Here is a 25,068-nt window from a genome sequence, read left to right as displayed (position 1 = left end):
TTCTGCTCTCAAGAAGTTTAGGTAGTACTTACTGAAGGGAAAGAACTCACACAGAGAAATGATGGCCAGGGAAAGAGGGGTTTGTTCTGAGAAGGCACCGAGTGGTAAGTAGAATCACAGCTCATTCATTGGCGTGCCCTTTCTGGAAATGCTAGCGTTCATTTGATTATAGTTCCCAAAACAAGGAATAGAAATGGAGCAAGAAAATGGTCTGCGGGTAGGGAGGGTTTTATGCAGTGGCTGGAACATGGCTGGGTGGGAGGGCAAAGCTAGAAGTGCTGAATTCTGACTGATGAGCTGCTCAGGACCCTAGGGCAGCATGGGCCAGGCAGAGCAAGACAGAATGACAAAGGTAAATTCGGAGAGGAATTGCTTAAAAACAAATCAAGAAAGACTTCCCATAGTGTCAAATGGGCTGAAATTTGCACGACATTTTAAGAGGTAGATGTGAGAAGTACGGGAATAGATCATACAAAGTCATAGTGGTGGGAGATTGGGACGATGCTCAGTTTAGGAAAGAGCAAGAAGGCTAGTTTGGAAGTAATATAGAATGGGGAAAAGCTAATATATATATATATATACACACACACATATATATATATGTTTGTATGTAAATATGCATGTGTATGTGCACACATGTGCATGTGTGTACGTGCATTCACCAAGTTCAGAATAGTAGACTGGAGCTAGGTTGTGAAGATCTTTAAATGCCAGACTGAGGATTTTACATTTTATCTTAGAGGCAAAAGAGAACACTAGATGGATTTTTTTTTTAATTTATTATAGCTTTTTATTTACAAGACATTCATATGGATAATTTTTCAGCATTGACCCTTGCAAGACCTTCTGTTCCAATTTTTCCCCTCTTTCCCTCCACCCCCTCCCCTAGATGGCAGGTAGTCCCATATATGTTAAATATGTTAAAGTATATGTCAAATGTAATATATGTATACATATTTATGTAGTTTAGATGAATTTTTTATCAGGAAAGTGACATGGTTAGATCCATCCTTTAGAAAACTATTTGAATCTCTGCAGAAAGTGAGCTGAAAAAGAGTAAAACTGGATATGAAAGAGGAGGTCTTTGGGAATTCGATTAAGATGCTGTTTCTGTAGCCCAAGTAATCCATTCCAATCTAATAAGCATTTATTAAGCACCTACTATGTGCCAGAAACTTTGCTAAGTGACGGGGATACAATTCATAAAAAAAGAAATACAGTCTTTGTGCTCAAAGGTAGGAAGACAACATATAAAAGGAGATAAGAAATGGGGGACAACACCAGGGGATACCCAATGCAGAGGTATCTCATTTGATGGAATTAAAACAAGGCAGAGCAATCTATGCAAAGTATAGTAGGTAGAGACTGCAGTTTCTGCTCTCCATAAAGGAAGGCATTGGGAGGAGTTTGGTACTCTGTCCTCCAGCCATCCAATCAGAAGGGAGAGAAAGCTGAGGGAAGTGGGTTCGACCAAGAGTTCAATGAATTTGGAAGTGGTGAGCTTCTAAAGTAACTGATAATGAGCTCCCAAACCAGAGTAGGAATTATGAGAATAGAGAAAAGGGGATAGACATGAAATATGTAATGAAGGTAAGACCTATGAGACTTGATAGCTGATGGAATCTAAATAAAGGAGAACTCTGAGGCTGCAAACTTAGGTCGTGACAAAAGGTTGCCCTTAATAGAAATGGTGAAGTTTGGAGAAGGTATGGGTTTGGGATGAGTTCTAAATTTGGACATACTGAGTTTGAAATATACACAGAAGAAGCATTTGGAGTTACCTAACAAGAAACTGGTGATATGAAAGATTGGGAGGGAAACAAAGCTTCCTTGTTTGGATAATTGAATCCAAGGCTGCTGATGAAATCATCTAGAGAATAAAGGGAAGAGGGAAAAATAAAAAAATAAAGAGAAAGAATAAAGGTCAAGGCATTAAAGAGCACTTATAGTTAGGGAGAAAGACATGGATGATGATCCAACAATGGAGACCAGAGGGTAGTCACAAAAACCCAGAGAAGAGAGAGAATATAGAGGAGAGGTGATCAGTAATGTTGATCACAGTAGAGAGGTCAAGAATGACGACTGAGAAAAGGTCATTAAACGAAACCATTAAGAGATCACTGGTAATCTCAATGAGAACAATTTTAGTTGATTGGTGAGGTTGAAAGTCAGATTATAAAATATTGAGAAGTGGAAAGGAAATGGAGAACAATAAATATAGGTAGTATTTTATGTTTGTCCATAAAAGAAAATATATAGGATGATAGCTTGAAGGAATAGTTGGGCCAAGTAAAAGAATTTTTAAGGATAGAAGAGACCTGGGTATTTTTAAAGAGAACTGGGAAGACAAAAACAGTAGTAGGTAAGAAAAGTTGGAAGATAAAAATGAGACAGAAAAATAAGGATTGAGGGCAAGCTACAGGAGCATATGAGAGGAGATGAAATCAAAGGCACAGAGTTTGGCCTAGCCATTAGGAAAGGTCACTTCTTTGTCAGAAACTGAAAGAAAAGAAAGAATGGGGGAGGATATAGAAGGATTTTGAATTTTAGGATAAGGCAAAAGAGAGAGGGAGGGATGGCCTCTATTCTCTTAATCAAGTAAGAATCAAGATCTTCTTTCAAAAGGGAGAAAGAGATGGGAAAGCCTCACCCTCTCATTTGTAAGACAGAAACAAGGTGCCTGTCTCTTGCTCCAAAAGAAGATTATGAGGAGTGAATGAATAACTTGAATGACTGAAGTGACAGTAAATAATTTCTCACCGACAGTGTCTACCATTTCTTTCGCCAGATCATTTGCAAGAGATTTCCAGGACATGCATAGTCCAGTATTTTATTTATAACAAGGCAGTAACTACTGTTTTTTGAACATATATTGAAATCTTAAATGGGGAAAACAATGTTGTAGTAGAAAAAACACTGGATTGTTAGTAGGCCTATGTTCTTTTTTTTTTTTTTTATAATTTTCAATAGTATTTTATTTTTCCAAATATATGTAAAGAGAGGTTTTTTTTCAACATTCATTTTTGTAAGACTTTGTGTTCCAAATTTTTTCCCTCCCTCCGTCCCCAAGAGAGTAAATAATCCAATATAGGTTAAATGTGTGCAATTCTTTCAAGTATATTTCCATAATTGTTAGGTTGTACAAGAAAAATCAGAATAAAAGGAGGGGAAAAAAAGAAAAGAAAAAAAAAAAAAAACTATGACCAAGAGGAAAAGAAAACAAGCAAATAAAAAGGGTGAAAATGCTATGCTTTGATCCACTTTCAGAAGTCTCCATAGTTCTCTCTCTGGATGAGGATGGCTCTTTCCATCACAAGTCTATTGGAACTAAGGCCTAAGTTCTTGGCCCTCTTTTGTCAACAAATGGCACAGTGGATTCAGGGCCTAGAGTTCAATTCAGAATTCAAGTAAGTTTAGAATTCAAATTCAGCCTCATTTGCTGTGTAAACTTTTGTTTGCTTCAGCTTCCTCATCAGTAGAAATCTGACAGTAATAGCAATACTTCACAAAGTTATTATGAGGATCAGATGAGGTATTTGTAAAGTATTTAGGACAGTGTTCTGATTTATTTAGTATTAAGAACTAAGTAGATTAGAAATTAGAATTAGAATTAATTAGAAATAAAGTATTTAGAACTAAGCACATAGTAGGTGCTTAATAAGTGCTTGTTTTTAAAAAGTCATTTCTCTCTAAGTCTGAAGATATTAGAATGTTGAAATGAAAATGGACAGATAAAAAAGAAGAAAAAAAAACCTGAAACTACATATTGTGTAATTATAATGACTAAGCGTGGTCCTAGAGAAGCATTGAGGGGATGATGTATTGGTTGGTTTTGCTAAACTACTTTTTTTTTTCTTTCTATCTTTTATTCTTTGTTTCAAGGCTTGATTTGATGACTAGGAGAAAGGAAGAATGAAGGTGATATAAAAATAAGAGAATGATAGAACTATGTAGGACATAAAGGGATTCTCTAATTCAACTCTTTCATTTTATTGGATATTGGGCTTTAGAGAAGCTAACTGACCTGCCAAAAGTCACAACTACTGGCAGGACCCACCACAGAATTCATCTGGAGTCCACAAGCCTGTGCCCTGGATCCTACGGACCTCTGATACTAAGTCATGGAGTGAACAGCTTTAAGGTTTGCAAAGTCACATAATGAGCCCGGGAGGTGAATGCCATTTCCATCCCCATTTTACAGATGAGGAAATTAAAGGCTGCAGGTTAAGTGACTAGGGTCATTCAGCAAGGTCCGATTCTAAGTCTTGTACTACACAAAACTGTCTCTATTTAGTTTTGTTCCTCTTTAAGAAGAAGAGAACAATGTCGGGGCTGTTGTGAGAATCAAATGAGATAATGTATGTAAAGTGTTTTTGTAAACTGTAAAGTGCTTGAGAAATGCCAGCTATTATGATGCTATTCTCATTTGCCGTTTCCAAATGCAAAATGTGTCTTATGTTGGGCACATATTCTATTGCAGGTTACATGTAATTTGCATATGTTTCTAATATATTTATCACAATCATTTTCCGCCCTTTAGAGTTTTCTCTTCTCCCAACACCCCCAAGCCCCAGGAGCCTTGGGCACGGTGCCTGACGTACCATTGCCAAGTCAGCGTGTACATCTAGTGCCATGTGCTAATTGCTGTGTAATACGACAGGGGCCCTAATGAAGTTATAACCCAGTTACTGGGTGAAATAACTGGGTGTGGAAAATGATGTGATTGAGCTAAAGGCAGTTGGGCTGGTTTGGGAGGCGGATTAGCATAATCCCATTTCTCCCCTTTAGTTTCCCTGGCTCGAGGTGGCCTTGGAGCCATTAGAATGGGTCAGGGAGTCAGGGGAGGAGTGAAGAATGCCAATCAACTTTTCTTAGCCCTGAAATGGCAAATTAAAACGTCTCCCATCCCACCACTCAATCCTTATCCCTTCTGTGCCATCCCCACCAAATTGTTTGTTTGTTTGTTTTTTTTCCCCTTTCTCCCAGACCCAATGGAGTAATTCATCAACCGTCAGCAGCAAGCTCCCTGGGGCTGTAAGTTGCCCAGTAGCCCCTTCATCTCTGAGGTTAAGTCAGAGCCCACCACGGCCATATTTATTATTACTCCCTTGAGAAGGTAAAACCCAACCCAGAGAAGGGGTCCTCATCCATTAAATTCGCAGAGGGAATGGATGAACAGTGGAGATACCTGGGAGTATCCTGGCTGCTGCTGTCATGGCTCAGGCCCTGCTCGATGCAAATGACCTAGTAGGTCTTTTGACACAGCCTGATGTCTGTGACATTTATAAGCCATTGTGCCCAAATTCTAACAAGCCTGGGGTGTGAACAGCCCAAGGCCAGCTGGAGAGGAGCTTTTGGCTCTGGGAGCCCCCTCAGCAGCCAAGTTGGCAGGGATCTCTGAACATGGGATGGTCTGTGTTCATTGCTAATTTAAGCCACGTGAGGGTCTCAGCTCTTTTCTGGGTAGGAGGGTATACAGGGTGGGAAGCCATAGGCTTAGGGTGTATGGTTTGCCAGAAGAGAGGAGAGAGAGCACACCAGATTGGGATTCCAAACTCGAGGGTACAATTGGCAAGTCTGAAATAAGCCAATTGCTTTGTCTCCCTTTTCTCTGACAAACTGGGATCGACTAAATCAGCTTCTCTATGTCTCCCCATGCTTCTTTCAGCTGTGGAGAGGATGACTATGTCATGTTTTACCATGTTTTGAACTCTTCTAATACTACCTAGAACCATATAATTTTTGAGGTTCAAAGGACATTAAAAAGCATCTGGTTTAATTCATTCATTTTACAAATGAAGAAGCTTAAGTCTCAGAGAGATTAAAAAATTCACTTAAAAGGAAGAAATTTGCCTACATTTCTATTTTAAGTAAAAAAGAACCAGTCAGCTGGAAAATCAGCATTACAATGCCAATCTCATGCTACCACCCTTCCTTACCCCAAAAGTGATTTTCCACAATTAACCTCTATTTATTTCTTATTTTTGCTTCTCAGGCATCCTCACTCCCACATATCCCTCCATTGCCATATTTTGCCAATTCTATCTCCATAACATTTCTCATATATGTCTCCTCTGTTGCCCTACTCTATTTCAGGCACCCCTCATCATCTCTTACTTGAACTCCTTACTTGGGTTTCTCAGCCTCAAATATCTCCTCTCTCCAATTCATCTTCCACACAGTCACGAAAGTAATATTTGTGTAGCATACGTCTGACCTTATCACTTCTTGCTCAATAAACTCAATGTCTCTTTGCTATCTCTTCTGATATGCCTTTCTAGTCTATTGTATAGTATTCTCCATATACTCTTAGGACTAGTAAAACTGACCTTACTGTTTCTAACACACAATATCCCCTCTCTTCTCTCCCTATCTTTGCATAGGCATTCCTCCTTGCCTGTAATCCTCCTCATTTTTATTTTTTAGAATCTCTAATTTCTTTCAAAGTTCAGCTAAAAGGCTATGTCACACACGAAGCCTTCCTTTCCCAGATCCTCCTTCTTCCCCCTTCCCCTGCAAAAAATGACTTCATATATATTTCATATGTATATATATGTTGTCTCCTCTATAGAATGTAAGATGCCTGAGGGCAGCGACTATTTTATTTTTGGCTTTGTGTCCCCAATGATTAGGACAATGCCCTAATAATGTCCCTGCATTGATTGCTCATGTATGCCCCTAATTCCCAACTGGCCAGTCAACAAGCACTTACAGATAACTTAATGTATACCGAACCCAATGATAGGCTCTGTGGGGAAGATAGGTAACAGAGAAGATGTAACCTGGCAAACAAAGTGTTAATCTGGTTGGAAAAGCAACACTTATATACATTTGCTGATTAAAGACATATTTAGATCTAGCCAAATATGAAGCAAATGAATGTATCCTAGAGGTGACACAATTTTGAAAATATTCAAGATATCTATATCTCAAAGAGAAGATTCTAATAAATTGAACAAGGGAAAAAAGAGACAGGCAGAGGGAAGGATACAAAGAAGTCAGTATCCACTAGCATAGAAGTGGAGCAAAAAATCACATAGAATGAGATTATAAATTGCAGAGTAGTTGCTTTATATGAAGCAGGGGAAAAAAATGCTATTAGCACTAATGGAGGGAGTGCCCATATCAAAGAGATCACAATTCCATCAGAGTAAGAATCAAGTGTTAGATTGTGTGACACAAAGTGAAGTAGGAGTTCATAGGGAAAAGATCATTGTAAACTAGTACTGGGGAAGATGAGATAGGACTCTATTTGAGACCTTAAAGGACAATTGAGATTTAGAGAAACATAAGAACAGATAGTAAACTTGAAAGCATTTCAGATACATATGTGTGTTACAAAATTACCATCATATAAATTCTAAACCAGATATTATTGAAAGCAAACGGTATGATCAAAAATGAGTAGTAGCACCCAGTAATCCATGGGAGAAAATTACTAGGAATTAACAACAGTCATGACTTCTGAGTATCAATGTGTAGAATTGAGAATGGGAGAGGATGTTGAAAGCTGTGATTTCATTCTCTATAGAGAAACTAATATTTCAATATTCTTATAACTAATATTCTTAGAGAGCTGTCTAGAATGCTGTGAGAGAAGTTAGGTGTCTTATTCAGGGTCATATGGCCAGTATATGTCAAAGGTAGGACTCTTGACTCTAGCAGGGGTCCTCAAACTACGACCCGCAGGCCAGATATGCCAGCTGAGGACATTTATCCCCCTCACCCAGGGCTATGAAATTTCTTTATTTAAAGGCCCACAAAACAAAGTTTTTGTTTTAACTATAGTCCAGCCCTCCAACAATCTGAGGGACAGTGAATTGGCCCCCTATTTTAAAAGTTGAGGACCCTTGCAAGGCCAGCTCTCTAGCCACTGTATTATAAAGACATCCTTTTAATGTCTTGGGAGGATTATTGAAGCACACTTATAACTTCTCCATTTTATTATCTGATTGATCCATTTACTTTTCCAATTCTTTGTCATGACACATAACTTATCTAGCATATAATGCTTCTAACTTTGCAGAATACAGGTAACAAAAAAATGAACTTGAAATATTAATGTAAGGAAGTAAGTACAACCTCATAGCTATCATCACAACTTGGTAGGATAGGATTCAAAGCTGAAATACTGCCATAGAAGGAAATGACTCAGGTAGAATGTGGCTGTGCAGTAGTACTATATGGCAAGAAATCATATAACTTTGTGAAATTTCAGAGACCTGAACAGGTATATAGAGAAGAAAGTATTTAGATGGAATAAAAGAAAGAAGAAAAAGAAGTAATATCTTTGAGACTATATTACTCTAAACCAAGCACTGTATTATAGATAGATAGATAGATCTATAGATATAGATAGATAGATAGATAGATTCTATACTATAGTACTCTATATTAAGACTGTCCAAAGGCCTCATTTCCAAAATATATAGAGAATTGACTTTAATTTATAAGAAATCAAGCCATTCTCCAATTGATAAATGGTCAAAGGATATGAACAGACAATTCTCAGATGAAGAAATTAAAACTATTTATAGCAATATGAAAATATGCTCCAAAACATTATTAATCAGAGAAATACAAATTAAGACAACTCTGAGATACCACTACACACCTGTCAGATTGACTAGAATGACAAGGAAAGATAATGTGGAATGTTGGAGGAAATGCGGGAAAACAGGGACACTGATACATTGTTGGTGGAATTGTGAACACATCTAGCCATTCTGGAGAGCAATTTGGAACTATGCTCAAAAAGTTATCAAACTGTGCATACCCTTTGATCCAGCAGTGTTTCTACTGGACTTATACCCCAAAGAGATACTAGAGAAGGGAAAGGGACCTGTATGTGCAAGAATGTTTGTGGCAGCCCTGTTTGTAGTGGCTAGAAACTGGAAATTGAATGGATGCCCATCAATTGGAGAATGATTGAGTAAATTGTGGTATATGAATGTTATGGAATATTATTGTTCTGTAAGGAATGACCAGCAGGATGAATACAGAGAGGACTGGCGAGACTTACATGAACTGATGCTGAGTGAAATGAGCAGAACCAGGAGATCATTATATACCTCAACAACGATACTGTTTGAGGATATGTTCTGATGGAAGTGGATCCCTTTGACAAAGAGATCTAACTCGGTTTCAATTGATCAAGGATGGACAGAAGCAGCTACACCCAAAGAAAGGACACTGGGAAATGAATATAAACTGCTTGCATTTTTGTTTTTCTTCCCGGGTTATTTATACCTTCTGAATACAATTCTCCCTGTGCAACAAGAAAACTGTTCGGTTCTGCACACATATATTGTATCTAGGATATACTGTAACCTATTTAACATGTATAGGACTGCTTGCCATCTGGGGGAGGGGGTGGAGGGAGGGAAGGGAAAAATCGGAACAGAAGAGAGTGCAGGATAATGTTGTAAAAAAAATTACCCTGGCATGGGTTCTGTCAATAAAAAGTTATTTAAAAAAAAAAAAAAAAAGACTGTCCAGCAAGCTGGAAGAAGTCATTAATGTTCTGGATCCTGGATACAAACCTGGTATAGAGGCAAGATATAATTATGATGGGCTCTTTCTACTAGCAAGATATAATCTGGAGGTATAATATCAGTAAAAAGCAGAAACAATTTCTTAACTAGCTTTGCTTACAATGTCATTCTTCAGAAAGTAAAAGAAGAAAAAAAGAAAAGAACTCCTATTCTGGATCCCATTGTGACCAATTAGAAGGAAATAGTAAAGTAAAAAGAGTCTTGAAAAACAGTAATAATGCCATCTTGGAGTTTGTGGTAGTCATATTCTAGACATATTGGACATATTCTGACTGCTATCCTAGCTTTTCAAAATAATCATTGAATATTAAACCTGGGAGGAACTTTAGAAATTATCTTGCCTAATCCTCTTATTTCACAGATGTCAGGAAAATTGTGATTATCTCCAAAAAAATAAAAAATAAGGGAAAGGCTAGCTATCTGGAGCATATATAAAGCACTTTGCAAATTTAAAGCTCTATGCACATGTTTTGTTACTGTTATTGCTGGTCAGTCATCAAGTGTACACCAAATTGTACAACTGGTACAAAGGCAAGATATAGTTATGATGGGCTCTTTCTATTATCAAGATAAAGTCTGGAGGAATATAAGCAAAAAGCTAGACCCAACTCTTCTTGATCCCATGGACCATAGCACACCAATACTGTTCATGGAGTTTTCTTGACAAAGATACTAAAGTGGTTTGTCATTTCTTTGTCTAGTTCATTTTGCTGATGAGGAAATTGAAGCAAACAGGGATTAGTGACTTGCCCAGGATTACATAGCCAGTCGGTGTTTGAGGTCAGATTTGAATTCAGGTCTTCCTGACTCCAGGCCCAGCACTCTATCTATTCTGTCACTTATCTTGTTGACTGTCTGACTAACAGATCAAGGGAATGCTATAGATTTAATAGCAATTAAAATACCTCTAGAATGCTTTACAAATTCGGATACATTCTATGTAGATTTCAGCAAAGCGTTTGTCAATATATCTTACAATATTCTTATGGACAAAATATAGAAAAGAAGACTGCAACTGTTTGTTAATTAATTAATAATTAAGATGTCAACCTAGATTAATAATGGCAGAGTAGGCGATTTGCTCCTGTCATTGTCATTGGTTTCAACCATGATTTCTATGAAGATTTACAATGTATCCTTATCAAATTTGCAGAAGAATAAAGGTGGGAGAGATAAAAAAAATATGATGGGTAATAGAATAAGGATTCAAAAAGTTCTCTATAGAACAAAACAATAGGCAGAAACCAACAAAATTAAATAATAATTGCTATACAAAACAACCTTGAAAGACTTGAAAACTATGATCAATGCAATTGATGCTGTTTGAGTTGTCTAAATTAGTGGTTATAAGAGAGTTGTTAAGAATCCCCTTTAAATCAGCCTCAGGTTTTATGAGTGAAAGAATTCACTCATCCCGGAATTATTAGTTGCAAAATGAAAGTTTACCAAGAGACTGACTTCTATAGTGACAGATCTATTGGAAAATGGAGTTTTGCACTGAGAATGCAGTTCTCAGTGGACAGAAGGTTCTGGCAGGATAGGGCGCTACCAAGGTCCATCTGCAAAAGACCTTCGTTGAAGGAAACTGCTAGCAGGTCAGACCCGGTGGGGGCTAGTAGGTGGAGTCCCAAGTTGGCTCATAGACAAGCTGGGTTTCAGCTTGAGCTGGAATTTGAATAGAATTGAATAGAAGACCTTTAATTGAATAGGATTGGAATTCTTTTGCTCAGCACTGAACCAACCCCACCTAGATAACAGAATAAAACTGTTTGTCTTGTTTCCCTTGGATAGGGTCCCTCACTGAGGCAGAGTTGAAGGAGATTTTCTCCTTCAAGCAGTTTTAGAGTTTCAGGGTCCCTTCCTCACGATGACCAACCATCATTCCAAAGAACTGAGAATAAGCTTCTTAAACTATAGGTTGCAACCCCATATGGGGGTCATGAAATTATGATTTTTTTCAGTAAATGTTTGATTTTATTTGTTATTATTAAATGTTTTATTTTATCTATTTTATATACTTATATATCCAGGGTTGTATAAAAAGTTCTAGAGCAAAAAAAGGGGGACCACGGGCAGAAATCCAATACCTATCCATCTCCTGAGAGAGAAGTAATAGATTCAACATGCAGAATAAAACAAACATTTTCAAACGTCGAAAAATAATAATAATAACAGTTGCTATAAAGTTCTCAAATTTTAATCATAGGTATATGTAGGACAAGAAAGATATGAAAAAATAGTCATTTATTTGAAAAAAGAATTGTATGTATATGTAGGACAAGAAAGATATGAAAAAATAATCATTTATTTGAAAAAAAAGAAAAAATATCTAAGTACTTGAATACAATCTCAATATGAATTAACAGGTAACAAGGCTGCTTAAAAATTAGTGAATATAATTGTAGTCTCTATTAATATTCATTTCCACCTTTTTAAATGATTAAGTGTCTGCTAGAGGCAGTAGAGATGAGTAGATAGAGGTCAGGCTTTGAGGTCAAGAAGACCTGAGTACAATTTTTACCTCTTACCAGCTATGTGACCATGGGCAAGTCATTTAATCTCTTTTTTCTGCCAAATAAAGCTCTAAGATTGTGAGTTACAGATGAATTGTTGATCTGAATTGATAAAAGCATTTCCATACCAGGAGCTTCCCATACTGACCAAATCACAGATCTGAATCTAGCAATATGTTAGGTGCTGTATGGAAGGAAGGCAGGCTCTGAACTCAGTCTTGAAGGATTGCCATAGGCAGTGATGGCCAAAGTGTATTCCAAACACAATTAAAATCTATAACATGCCAATGTCTGTTTTGTACAGAGCATAGAAATTGATGAGAAAAGACATGGAGACAAGGCAGCAGAACCAGTTTGGAGAAAGAGGAGTAATCCAGTTTAGCAAGATAATGGAGTATGTGAAGGGAAGTAGTGAGGAATAAAGCTGGAAAGGTACATTGGAGCCAAACTATGGAAAGCCCAGAATGCAGTGCTAAAAAATTTTGCACATTATGGAAGAATCACTGAAAGCTTTTGAAAAGAAGAATGACGAGATGAGAATTGTGCATTAGGCAGATTACTCTGGCAGCACTGTGTAAGATAGATTTGAGTACAGAGAGAAAAATTTGGCAAAGAGACCAGCTGGAAGACTGACTACTGCTAGAGTCCAGGTGAAGGGCAGTGACAACCCAAACTGGGATAGTGCCAGTGGTCATGGAAATGAGGGGAGGACTTTGACAGATGCTGCGGAGGTAGAACTGATGTGACTTAGCAACTGATTGAATAAGGGAGAGAGTGGGAAAGAGAAAGGGGAGATTTTAACCCTAAATGACTGAAAAAAGGAAGGTGTTCTTAATAGATATAGAGCTGTTATGAGACAAAGAAGATTTAAAATGTTGAATTCCATTTTGGAACTGTGTCTCTCAAAGTAGAAATACCAAAAGCAGGACAGTGATAATATCACTGTATCACTCTAGGAGATTACATCTGGAATATGGATAAATCATATATGTCATGTGTTTATTTTTAGTTTTTGGTGTCACATTTAAAAAGGGACATTGGCAAACTAGATCATGTGCAAAGGAGGGATCATAGGATCAGTCAGTTGATAAGAATTCATAAAGTGTTTACTATGTGTCCAGCACTGTGTTAAGTGCTTGGGATACAAAAAAAGACAGAATCGTTTTCCTTACCCTCAAGGAGTTCACATTCCAATTGGAGAGACAACATGTAAGTAACCAGGTACATCAAGATATATTATATAGATAGATGGAAGACAATCTGAGGAGGAAGACACTAGCAGTGAGGAGAGACCAAAAAAGGCCTCCTATAAAATATAAAAATCTCAACTCGGGAAGGAAACTGAAAGAGAAAGGTGAGGAGGAAGAGTGTAAGAAACAATAGGAGACTACTTTAAATGGATCATAATGTGCATGAAGGATATAAAGCATAAGACAAAAGAAGCAAGGAGCCACCAGAACCTATTATAAAACTGCAAGTTCCCCTGGAATGAGGAGAGTCACACCATGTGATATTATTAGCTCACAAAACACCATATCCTCTAAGTCAAAATTGTACATTATCAATACCGTATGACTAAAGTATTTGCAGCATTATAAAATTAGCTCCATGCTAATCAAGACTTACCTAAATGATACAAATGATACTGCAATAATATCACCAAAGGCTCTCAATTCTATCCAGTTTTGAATGCTTTCCTTATAACAACCCTGTAAGGCAGATAGATTGTTGCAAATATTATCCCAATTTTCATCTGAAAAAATGATTTGTTAAGCCTCGTGTGAGTAATATATCTGAGTTAAGACTTGAATCCAAGTCTTCGGACTCCAAGCCCTATGCCTCTTTCCACTATATTTTCATAATAGAATATTTTCATAGGCTGTAAATGCATCAGTCATAAACTCTCATATGTTGTTTTATTTTACTTTTGTTCTAGTCACTTAGCAATGAAATCCTAGAAAGAGTTCATCTAGTCCAACTCCCTCATATGAAAACTGAGGCCCAGGGAGATTGTCACAAAAATAGTGTCAGATGTGGGATTTGAACTGGGGCCCTCTGATCCCAGAGCCAATTCTCTCTTCCCTGACCTCCCCTTCCCCCCTTCCCCCTTTCCTCCCTTTCCCCCTCCTTTTTTCCTTCCTCCTCCCTCCCTCCCCCCTCCCGTTGGAAGTCAAGAATGAGAGCTGCTAAAGAGAGAGGGAAGTCTACTTTCCAGACAAATCTCCAGTTCTGACCCATTAGACAGGAAGGAGAAAGCCCAGCTGATTTCTAGTTCTGCTACAAGAACTGATTCCCCTTTCCTTTGTTTTCTTATAACCCACTTATTAGGAATTAACTTTATCAGATTATTTTCACAACCACAAGACCAAAATGAGAGTCCTAGTAGTGTAGAACATAAGATGGAATCTCAGGGAGGAGTGAGGGTAGGAACATTGAGGTGTATGTGGAAAGGGAAAGATGGGTAAAAAAAGAATGCAGAGAGGTCTGAAAGAGAAAATTGTTGAGTCATTTCAGTCATGTCCAGCTCTTTGTGACCCTATTTTGGGATCTTTTTTAGCAAAAATACTAAAATGACTTGCCATTTCCTTCTCCAGCTCATTTTACAGATGAGGAAACTGAGGCAAATGATGTTAAATGACTTGCCCAGAGTCACACAGCTAAGTGTCTCCATCAGATTTGAACTCAAAAAGAAAAGTCTTCCTGACTTTAGACTGGTCACTCCATCCACTGTGTCATCTACCTGCCCTCTCCCAAAGAAAACAGAAGTCTATTAAAATCCCTCTTCCCAACTTCAGAATAGCCAGATGTGACCAGCCCATGATCCAGTAGAATTCTGTAAAGACAAAGATCACTGCTGATCAGGAATTTAATTCTGATCCTACATAGACTCACATGGAACTCTGGTGGCTGCCACATGTACTCCTTTACTTCGAATCCTTTCACCATCTAGCTGAGAAGGCAAGGGAAAATAGGAAAGGAAAGGCAGGTGCGAGGAGCCTAAACAGCTCTACTAACCTTGGGTAGTCAAGGAAACTTAATTCAAAACCACAATGGGTTTTGGGAAGCTAAATCTGTGGCCAGCTGAGGGCCCTTCTCCAAATACCTGAGGGATTAACCCTCTCCAGAGAATTAGTAATGGCTGGAGGGGACCTGACTTTATTCATGCCCAAGAGGCCATTTGGAAAGTGACAAGAGTGGGCAGAACTGCTAACTACCCCCACTCCCCATTCACCCACCTCAATCCCACTAGCCTCATCTTGGGTGGGCTTCCTACCAACACAGCTGCCAGCTGCCAGCCAGGAAGTGGCATGTTTCTCCCTTGATGGTCCCCCTGAAAACCAGTCACAAGGAAACTGTAAAAAGTTTATGACTCACATGTAAATGCCATTAATTACTGGTCCAGCCATCCCATTTTGATCAGGAAGGCAGGCGAGTCTAGTTTCATTCTTGGCAACTCTTTCTAGATATTCTCTTCAAGTACTAAAAAAGTAATGAGGTGTCATTCTTGGCCTCCAACAACTGGTGGGACTTGTAGCCAGATTGTCTAAGAGAGATGAAGCGAGACCCATCTATTCAGGGCAGTGGAAAGGCTAGGAGTCAGAAGACTGAGGCTTTATTCCCAACTCTATCCCTGACATGCTATGAGGGGATAGGTACATTTTAACCTCCTTTGACCCAGGTTCTTTATCAAACAAGAATAGTTGTTGTGAGGATCAGATGAGATAATGGATATGTTGAATGCCATTAAATATTTTTTGGTCCAGACCCACAAAAGTGAAAATGATCTGGGTTTAAGTTCCAATTTTGATACATACTGGCTATATGATCCTAGCAGGTCATGTGATCTCTGATGGACTGTCAAATTTTGAATCAAAAAATTTGGATTCAAATCCTATCTCAGCTATTTATTAACTGGATGATCTTTAAAAAGTTACTTCCTTTACTTATGATGAACAATCCTATCCATATCCAGAGAAAAAGCTGATTGTGTTTGCATACAATTTGAAGCATATTCTCACTCTCTCTCTCTCTCTCTCTCTCTCTCTCTCTCTCTCTCTCTTTTTCTTGAGGGTTTTTTAGGGAAGGAATCTATTTTCTTTCACAACATGACTTATATAGAAATATTTTCTTCATAAGTGCTTTCTTAATGGGGTGGGGTTGAGGATAAAGATTAGAAACTGGAACTCAAAGTTTTGGAAACTAATGTATAAAAAATTATTTTAATGTAACTAGGGGAAAATAAAAATATTAAATAAATTTTAAAATTAAAAAAAAAAGCATTTCATTTCCCCAACTATAAAGAGAGGGGGTTAAACAGATGGCTTCGAAAGTCTGCTTTATCTTTAAATATATGATCCTTTCACAATAAATTGCTGCGCTTTGCTAATCAGTCTTAATAGTAGAGATCTCCTCATTGGGGAGCTCTTTGCACTGACAAAATTACAGCTCTGGTTCATATACAGATATAAGCAATTATTGTGTCTATTCTCATTTCCCAAACACTTCCTCTATCTCTCCTTTCTCCCACATCTTGTAGGGATCCCAGGTTCAGAGAGAACAGTTATTTGTCTGGGGCCAACCTTTAAGCATTCCCTTCTCCCACTCTCAGCCATGGATCCCTAAGTAAACCAAACATAAAGAACTACAAGGCATAAGGAGATGCTATATTTCCATTGGCCTCCTGCCTGATTTCTTTCAGCCTCTTGGACAGCTTGATTTTCCCAGCTGTTTTGAATAATGACAAATCTCAACTTGAATATGTAAATTTTGGTGTAAATTAAAATAGCTCTGAGGTCCCACCTCACACCCAAAAAATATAAAAAGAAATAGCCAAAGTTGGAAGGGCTACAAAAAGAGGCACCCTGATATATTGCTGGTAGAGCTGTGAATTGGTCCAATAATTCTGGGGAAAAAATTGGAATTATATTGAGAAAGTGATTAAAAATACCCATGCCCTTTGATCCAGAGATCTTCTCTGCTAGGTTTATACACCCCAAGGAGATCAAAGACAAAAAAGAAAGGTCCCAAATACACCAAAATATTTATTACATCATTTGGGAGGGGGAAAGGGAGGAAAAATACAATCTGAAACAAAATAGGTGTTCATTGATTAAGGAATGACTAAACAAATTGTGGTGTATGAAAATAAAAAAAAATTCCTACACCCAAGAAAAAATGAATATGAAGAATTCAGATGGTATATGAACTGATACAGATTGAAGTAAGCAGATTGTATAATGCTATATATGATAACTTTAACAATCTATATGGAAACAACATAAAAAAATTAAAAGTTCTATACTTATAGTCACTCAAGTAGCAGAGAAAATTTGAGAAAATAAACCTCACTCCTTTCATTGCAAAAATAAAGTACTATGACCAAGATAAGGTTAAAATGGGTTCATGACCTAGGCATAAAGAATGAGATTATAAATAAATTAGAAGAGCATAAGGTAGTTTACCTCTCAGACCTGGAGAAGAGGAAGGAATTTATGACCAAAGAAGAACTACAGATCACTATTGACTACAAAATAGAAAATTTTGATTATATCAAATTGAAAAGTTTTTGTACAAACAAAACTAATGCAGACAAGATTAGAAGGTACAAATGTGCCAAATGTTTGTGGCAGGTCTCTTTGTAGTGGCCAGAAACTGGAAACTGAGTAGATGCCCATCAGTTGGAGAATGGCTGAATAAATTGTGGTACATGAATATTATGGAATATTATTGTTTGGTAAGAAATGACCAGCAGGAAGATTTCAGAAAGGCCTGGAGAGACTTACATGAACTGATGCTGAGTGAAATGAGCAGAACAAGAAGATCATTATATACTTCAACAACAATACTATATGATGATCAACTCTGATGGATAGTAATGAGATGAACCAAATCAGTTCCAATAGAGCAGTAATGAACTGAACCAGCTACACTCAGCGAAAGAACTCTGGGAAATGAGTATGAACCACTACATAGAATTCCCAATCCCTCTATTTTTGTCCTCCTGCATTTTTGATTTCCTTCACAGGCTAATAGTACACTATTTCAAACTCCAATTCTTTTTGTAAAGCAAAATAACTGTTAGGACATATATGCTTTAACATACTTAAAATGTATTGCTCAACCTACCATCGGAGGAGAGGATGGGGGAAGAAGGGGGAAAATTGGAACAAAAAGTTTGGCAATTGTCAATACTGTAAAATTACCTATGCATATAACTTGTAAATAAAAAGGCTATAATAAAACAATTTTTAAAAAACTAATACATCACCACAAAAAAAAAGTATTATGAGTATAAATCTTGCATTTACCTATCTGACTAGAGATGATGTGTTGGTTGATTTTGTTTAATTTTCTTTTTTTAATCTTAGTTACAAAGGCAGAATGCTAGGTAGGAAAGAGGAGGGATATATTCAGAGATGAATTTGATGTAAAAACAAAACACCAATAAAAATAGGGGAAAATGAAAATACATATTTGATAATGTTTAATACTTTTACCTCCTCTTTCAGGGAATTTTCTATATTTTTTATGTCTCCTTAACCTTTCCTTGCCCTGATGTTCAATGATCTCTGCTTTCCTCAACTCTCATAATTGAAGAAAGTAAAAAAGTCCCAAGAGTGTGACTTAGTTTATCACCCTTCCCAAGAGCATTTAAATGAAACCTTGATAGGCTCCTCAAACTAACAGGCACTTACCTGAAAAAAAAGAAAAAAAAAGAAAATTCTAATAGTAGAATGTTAGGGACCAGTAGGAGGGAGATTTTTGATCAGGAAGACCTACCTACATATCTTTCAAATCTCATCTAGAGACGAGCTGCTTTCCTTGCAGATGGGGCAGCTGGCCTTTGTCTTTGGTGAAGAGATGTGAGACTTTCCTATCCCTGGAGGCTTTTAGGGGAACCTGAGGGCTCAGTTTTCACTTCTAGCCGGATTGAGACTGTATGGGGTTCAGGTTACAGACACCACATATCACTTTGTCTTTGGGGCCAGGCTGGGTGAGCACCAAATGCATTAGCCTCACCTGAACATAATTAACTCAATAGCCTCCCCCTCCTTTATTAATTATTGGCATTTGTATAGAAACTGTGAGGTGCCAACAAATACAATGCCTGTGTGTAAGGGGGAGAGAGGAAGCAGGGACAGCAAGAGAGCAGAGGGATGTCCTACTATTTCCTTTCATCCCTTAGGCCCTGGTTAGAAAGTGTTTGACCTAATTCTTTTAATTTGGTATAACCAGGGTAAGTCTCACTCATAGATTTATGCTAGCAATCTTCATTTCAATTCAATTTCATTTGATTCAGTTCAATTCAAATCAATAAATATGTATTAACAATTTACTATCTTAATATATGAAGAGCACTGTGCTTAGTAGAGTACTGAGGCTACAAATATGAACAATGACAAGAGACTTTCACTCTGAGAAGAAGGATAGCAATAGTGGTATGCTGGTAAATTTTTAATAATCAGGTCTCAAAAAAATGTTAAAAATCAAGCAAGAAAGAAAAGTACCCTAGCACCACACTTTTCAGTTTGATCTATATTACTAACATTCTTTTCATCATTTTAAATCCAGACAAACAACAAAACAATAAATCAAGCCCAGATGTGTAGCAACTGCTGATTTCCAAGGTATAAATGCTCATACCAAAAATTTTAACAATCAATTCTACTAGTAGATGCTGTCTCAAACACTCTCCTGGATGGCATGTAGTTTAGAGAAGCTGTCAAAGAGGGTGTGATTTGAGGCATTCTAGGAAAAAGTTTGAACAGTAAAGGTGGTAACCAAGTTAGACTTTGAAAGTGGTTTAAAAAAAAAAAAAACTATAAGAAGATGGAGAAGGCTAGAATCCTTTCCAAATTTGAAGCATGAATATCCAAAGGCACTAAGGCAAGAAATGACAGGGACAGCTACATAGCACAATGGATAGAGCACCACCTGTTAAATCAGGAGGACCTAAGTTCAAATCTGGCCTTATTTACTGTGTGACTATGGTCAAGTCACTTAACTCTAATTGCCTTGCCAAAAAAAAAAAAAAAAAGAAAAGAAAAGAAAAGGAAAAAGAAAAAGAAAAAAATATATAAGAAATGACAAAGCTGGAGAACAAAAAAATAGTCTGATTAAGTTGGACACAGAGTGAACAAAGGGGAGGGCCATGAAATAAGGTTGGGAAAAAAATGAAGTCAAATAGTAGAAGACTTTGACGATGTCAACCCAAGCCAATTATATTTGCAAAAGTATGAAGATGGGATGGAGCAATGAATAATTCTTTTTGGCTACAGTGTAGCATGTGCAAAAAAACCTACTATGAATTAAGACAGGAGAGGTTGGAGCCAGATCTTATAAGGCCTTGAATGTGAGGCTTAGAAATTTGTATTACAATTGTTGGGCAAAGGTAAATAAAAGGCTTTTCAGTAGAAAGTAATTAGTAGAATGGGAAGATTACTCTGCTGGTGGTGTGAAGTATGGATTGGAGACAGGAAGCATTAGAGCAAAGGTTTCTTAATATTTTTCTGTCTTTTGGCAGCCTGGGGAAGCCTATAGACCTCTTTTCAGAATAATATTTTAAATGCAGTCAATAAAGGTAATCAAAGGTTAGTGAAAATAAGTAATTTTTCCCATCCAACTTCACAGACTCCCTCCCCTTTCCAAAAACCATCTATGTGGTTTATAGACACCAGATTAAAAATCCTGCACTACCAGCAAATAAGACCAGGAAGGAGATTCTTGAACCAAGACTTCATGAAAGTATCAAGGAGGTAGCAGTTCAAGTGCAAAGGGAGGGATGAATTTGCAAAATACTGCATTGGTTAGAATGGATAGAATTTAAAAATTGAATGGATGGAAGATGAAGATAGTTAGTGAGCCCAGAAATACTCTAGAGTTTCAAGTTTCAGTGATGGGAATTTGGTGTCACAAACAGAAGCAGGGGAGTTAAAAGGAGGTACTGACTCAGGATAAGAGATAATATGTTCAGTTTGGACATGCTGAATTTGAGATGGTGATGGAGTATTAAGATGGACTTATCTAGCAGACAGTTGTCAGTTCAATCTTGTCTGAGGAAGTTAGTGATGGAAATACATGTGTGGCAGTTATCAACAAGAGATGTTTAAAAAAAAAAAAAAAAAGAAAGCACCTTGTGAGTTTATGAGATCACCAACGGACAAAGTTTGGAAAAAAAAAAAAGCCAGGAAACCCAAAGATTGACCTTAGAGTGACCACCATACTTAGTGAACGAAAGGGTGAAAAGATTAGTCAGGTAAGGGGAAAACTAGAGCAGGGTAATGTCATGGAAGTCTAGAGAAGAGTACTGAGAAAGCCAAGATAGTTAGAAATGGCAAATGCTACAGAAAATCAAGGAGAATGAGTTCTGAGAAAGCACTGGCTTTAGCAATTCTGGGCCATGGGTGAACTTGGGGAGAGCAGTCTTAGGAGAGTGGTTGGAATAAAAGGTAGATTACAGGGGCCTGAGGAGTAAATGGGGAATGAGAAAAGGTAACTAGTGAGTGATTTATGGCTCTTCTTTTTGGTTTACAAGTGAAGGCAAAGGGAGACTTAAAATGATAGTTTGAAGTCAAGAGGAAATGTCAGTTTTTTAAGGATGAGTTAATCTGACCATGTTTGTAAGCAAATGAAGAGGAACCAGTATATTGTGACCTGGGTAAGCCTCCTTGCTTAGGTACCTAAAAGAGCAGAGAAAGGGACTATTGTGCCATGAGATGCTTTGTCACATGCCTTTCCTGAAAGCCAAGTGATCATTCAGCTGATCTCAAAGCTGAGAACTCCATCCAAAAAGGAGGAGACTTGGAGTCAGGAAGCCCTGAGTTTGAGTCAGAAACTTACTAGCTCTGTGACCCTAAACAAATCTCTGTTTGCTTGTTTTCTCATCACCAATGGGGATAATAGAAAAGCATCTACCTTAGAGGGTTGTTGTTAGATTCAAGTGAGACAATAATTGTAAAGTGCTTAGCATAGTTCCTGATATATGGTAAATAGTATATAAATATTAGTGATGATGATGATGATGATGATGGAAATGGGGCCCAAAGAAGTAATTAAAAAAATGTACCTCCTTCCATTCTTTGCCAAGGTGGAAGACAAGAGGGTACAGAGCATTGTATACAGTCAGCCTTGATTGATATACTAGTGTTATTGAACTATTTTTTCTTCTCTCTTTTTTTGTTCTTTGAAACAAGATGTGGATCCCTTGATAGACCAGTGAGGAGGGAAACATTTGGAGATAAATAAGATGTAAAAACTGAAGAGATAAAGAAAATTTTCAAATAAAAATGTACTAGAGTCTTATAAAGAACAGAAGAAAAATTCACCAGCCTTTTGTTTAAAGACTTCTTCCCCTTCTTGATTGGAACAGATACCATATTGATAATTAAAGTAAATGTAATTGCAAAAACCAAAGTTAACAAGAAAATATAGCCATAATTATTTCAGTAATTTTAAATTGATCTTGAAGTCCTCATAGTTCAAGTTATAACCTTCTGCTCTATTATCCCATTAATTTATTTTCCATAATTTTATAGTTTTATCATTAGTAGATACATTCAACATTCATTTAACAAGACATTTATTACATTCTCCCAATAACTTCATTCCTTTAGGTTAGGGCACTGTTCTCTCCAGAACACCTTAAAATGCAGGTGCCTTTGGGAGTGGAATCATCCTGAACCTATTCACACTCTCATATAAGCTGTCAGATGCTTTTATTCTGACAAAAACAGATGAGGCAGCAAGGAATCTTGGAGACCTTAGTTAGGAGATGGGGGATAGGTGCTGAAAGACAGGACAAGGTCGCTGAAAGGGAGGTGAGATGAGACACATGAAAGACAAAGTTTGCTAGCTTCACAAATTTTGCTTCACGCTGGCCATGATGGAGTGAATAGATTCACAGTCCACTGTATGAATACTGCTTCAATAATACTATCTATGTAGTCAGTTGGTCAACATAAGAAGAAAATAAGAGGAATTATTCTTGGAAAACATGAGGAACCACTTTTACTTTTTAAGAAAAGAACAAGTTGTGGATATACACACACGTGCACAAAACTTATGAAAATAGAAAGTCATGGGCTTTTAAAAGTGAATTATGTTTCTTTGTATAGATAAATGTTTTTTATGTTACATAATTTCATGCCAACAGTGTAGCATCTGAAACCTTTTACACATATGAGTTTACCAAAAAGTAACAAAGCTATTTTATTATCCAGTCTCTGACGTTTACTAGTTACTTAATCTCTATTTCCTCAAATATGAAATAAGAATAAGAATAATATTACTTCCCACAACCTCCCATTTGTGAAGATCAAATGACATCATATTTGTAAAGTGCTTAACAGAATGTCCAGCATATAGTATGTACTATGTAAATGTTAGCTATTACTAATAATATAAATAATAACACTTGTATCTCTACAAATGGATTCTGCTAATATTTTTACCATCTTCATGGCTGCTGTTATTACATAATTAATTCAACTTCTGGACAAGGGTGTTGCTTTGCATATAAAATGTTATGGAAATTTTGAGAATGTAGATTTATTAGGCAAGCCCTAATGAACCTTTAATCTTATAATATAAAAGAAGATTATTTTAATGTTACTTATGCTTCACACTGTTAAAAAATGTAATATCAAATGACTTGGAAAATAAAAAAGATGGGAAGAAAGAATCAAGGCTAACAGAATGAGTACTGAAATAGGCTTAAGAAGATATCATTTATAACTTCATCTTCTCCTTACTTTGGTGTACAATCTTGAAAATGTCGTTTGACTTCTCTTTCCTTCAAGATACCCCAACTGTGAAATGAGAATGGATGCCAATCTTATAGAAAGGATAAAAAAAAAATCACTGTCATAAAAGTCAAATGCTATGGATGGACACTGGAAAACTGAAATACTTTGGGAACAGCATAACCAAAATTGGTGAGATCAGGAAAAGATCTCATGCAAGGAACAATTAATGGTCATCTTGGAGAAGAGAAGAGTTATTGATAATGAGAGTTCATGCTTTCAGGTACTTGAAGGGTCTTCCCAAATAGTGGGAATAAGACTTGGGTCAATAGGTGGCCCAAGATGGCAGAACCAGGAACAATGAGTTAGGAGTTGGGTATAAGCCCATTTCAGTCCAATTTACAGAAGAGCCTTCTAATAATTAGAACCATTCAAAAGAGAACTGGGCTGTTTCCACAGGGAGTGAGCACCTCATGACTGTAAGTCCTCAAGGTGGATGCTTATTTGTCAGGAATGGTTATAGTCAAAGACTCATGATCTAGGAAAGGGCTGAATTAAATTATCTCCCAAGTCCCTTTTAACTCTATTAGTTGTTTAGTTTGATTTTTAATCCTATGATTCTTTTTTATTGGTCAGCTATGAACTAGCATTATATAGGATGCCATATAGAAGAAGCCAAGGCTTGCTCTTATGAAGCTTACACTGTTAGCTGCAGAGACAAAACTAATAGGCATGACTAACATAGGAAATTGATATTCTGAAATAGTCTCAAAAATCAGATCAAGAGAGTCATAAACCTAAAACTAGAAGGCACCACAAAGGCCTCCAGTTCAACTCCTTTACTGATGAGAAGCAACATGGGGAGGTAATTACAAGGCTTGCCTAAAGTCACACAAATAGGAAGTGGCAGAGCTGAGATTTGATACCTGACCTCTGACTCTAAGAACTCTTCCATAAGGTGAAGAAATGTTTGCTTGACTTTTTCTGTCTTGTAAATTTGATTTTTATATGCACTGTTTATTTCTTTGAATTAATTTATTATTTGGATGCAATTATAGAAATAATTCACATTATAGAACTCTTTACAATTCCAATGTGTTTTCCTTATGACAAGCCTGTGAGGTATATAATTCCAATGTTATCCTCATTTTGCAGACAAGGAACCTGAATCTCAGAAAGATTAAATAAATATGGCAGAACTATACCAAGCACATGATTGTCCATTGTACTTGTATATGATGATAAAACTACCTTCTATTT

General features: G+C 37.1%; 1 protein-coding gene across 1 annotated transcript in view; it reads right to left on the bottom strand.

The window, feature by feature from the left end:
• Positions 1 to 25,068, bottom strand: part of LOXHD1 (lipoxygenase homology PLAT domains 1) — a 271,094-nt gene that overhangs the window by 205,866 nt on the left and 40,160 nt on the right. The window lies entirely within an intron of this gene.

Source organism: Antechinus flavipes, chromosome 1 (assembly GCF_016432865.1).
Source record: "Antechinus flavipes isolate AdamAnt ecotype Samford, QLD, Australia chromosome 1, AdamAnt_v2, whole genome shotgun sequence".
In the NCBI taxonomy this organism is placed as follows: domain Eukaryota; kingdom Metazoa; phylum Chordata; class Mammalia; order Dasyuromorphia; family Dasyuridae; genus Antechinus; species Antechinus flavipes.
This window is presented reverse-complemented; position numbering and strand designations above follow the sequence as displayed.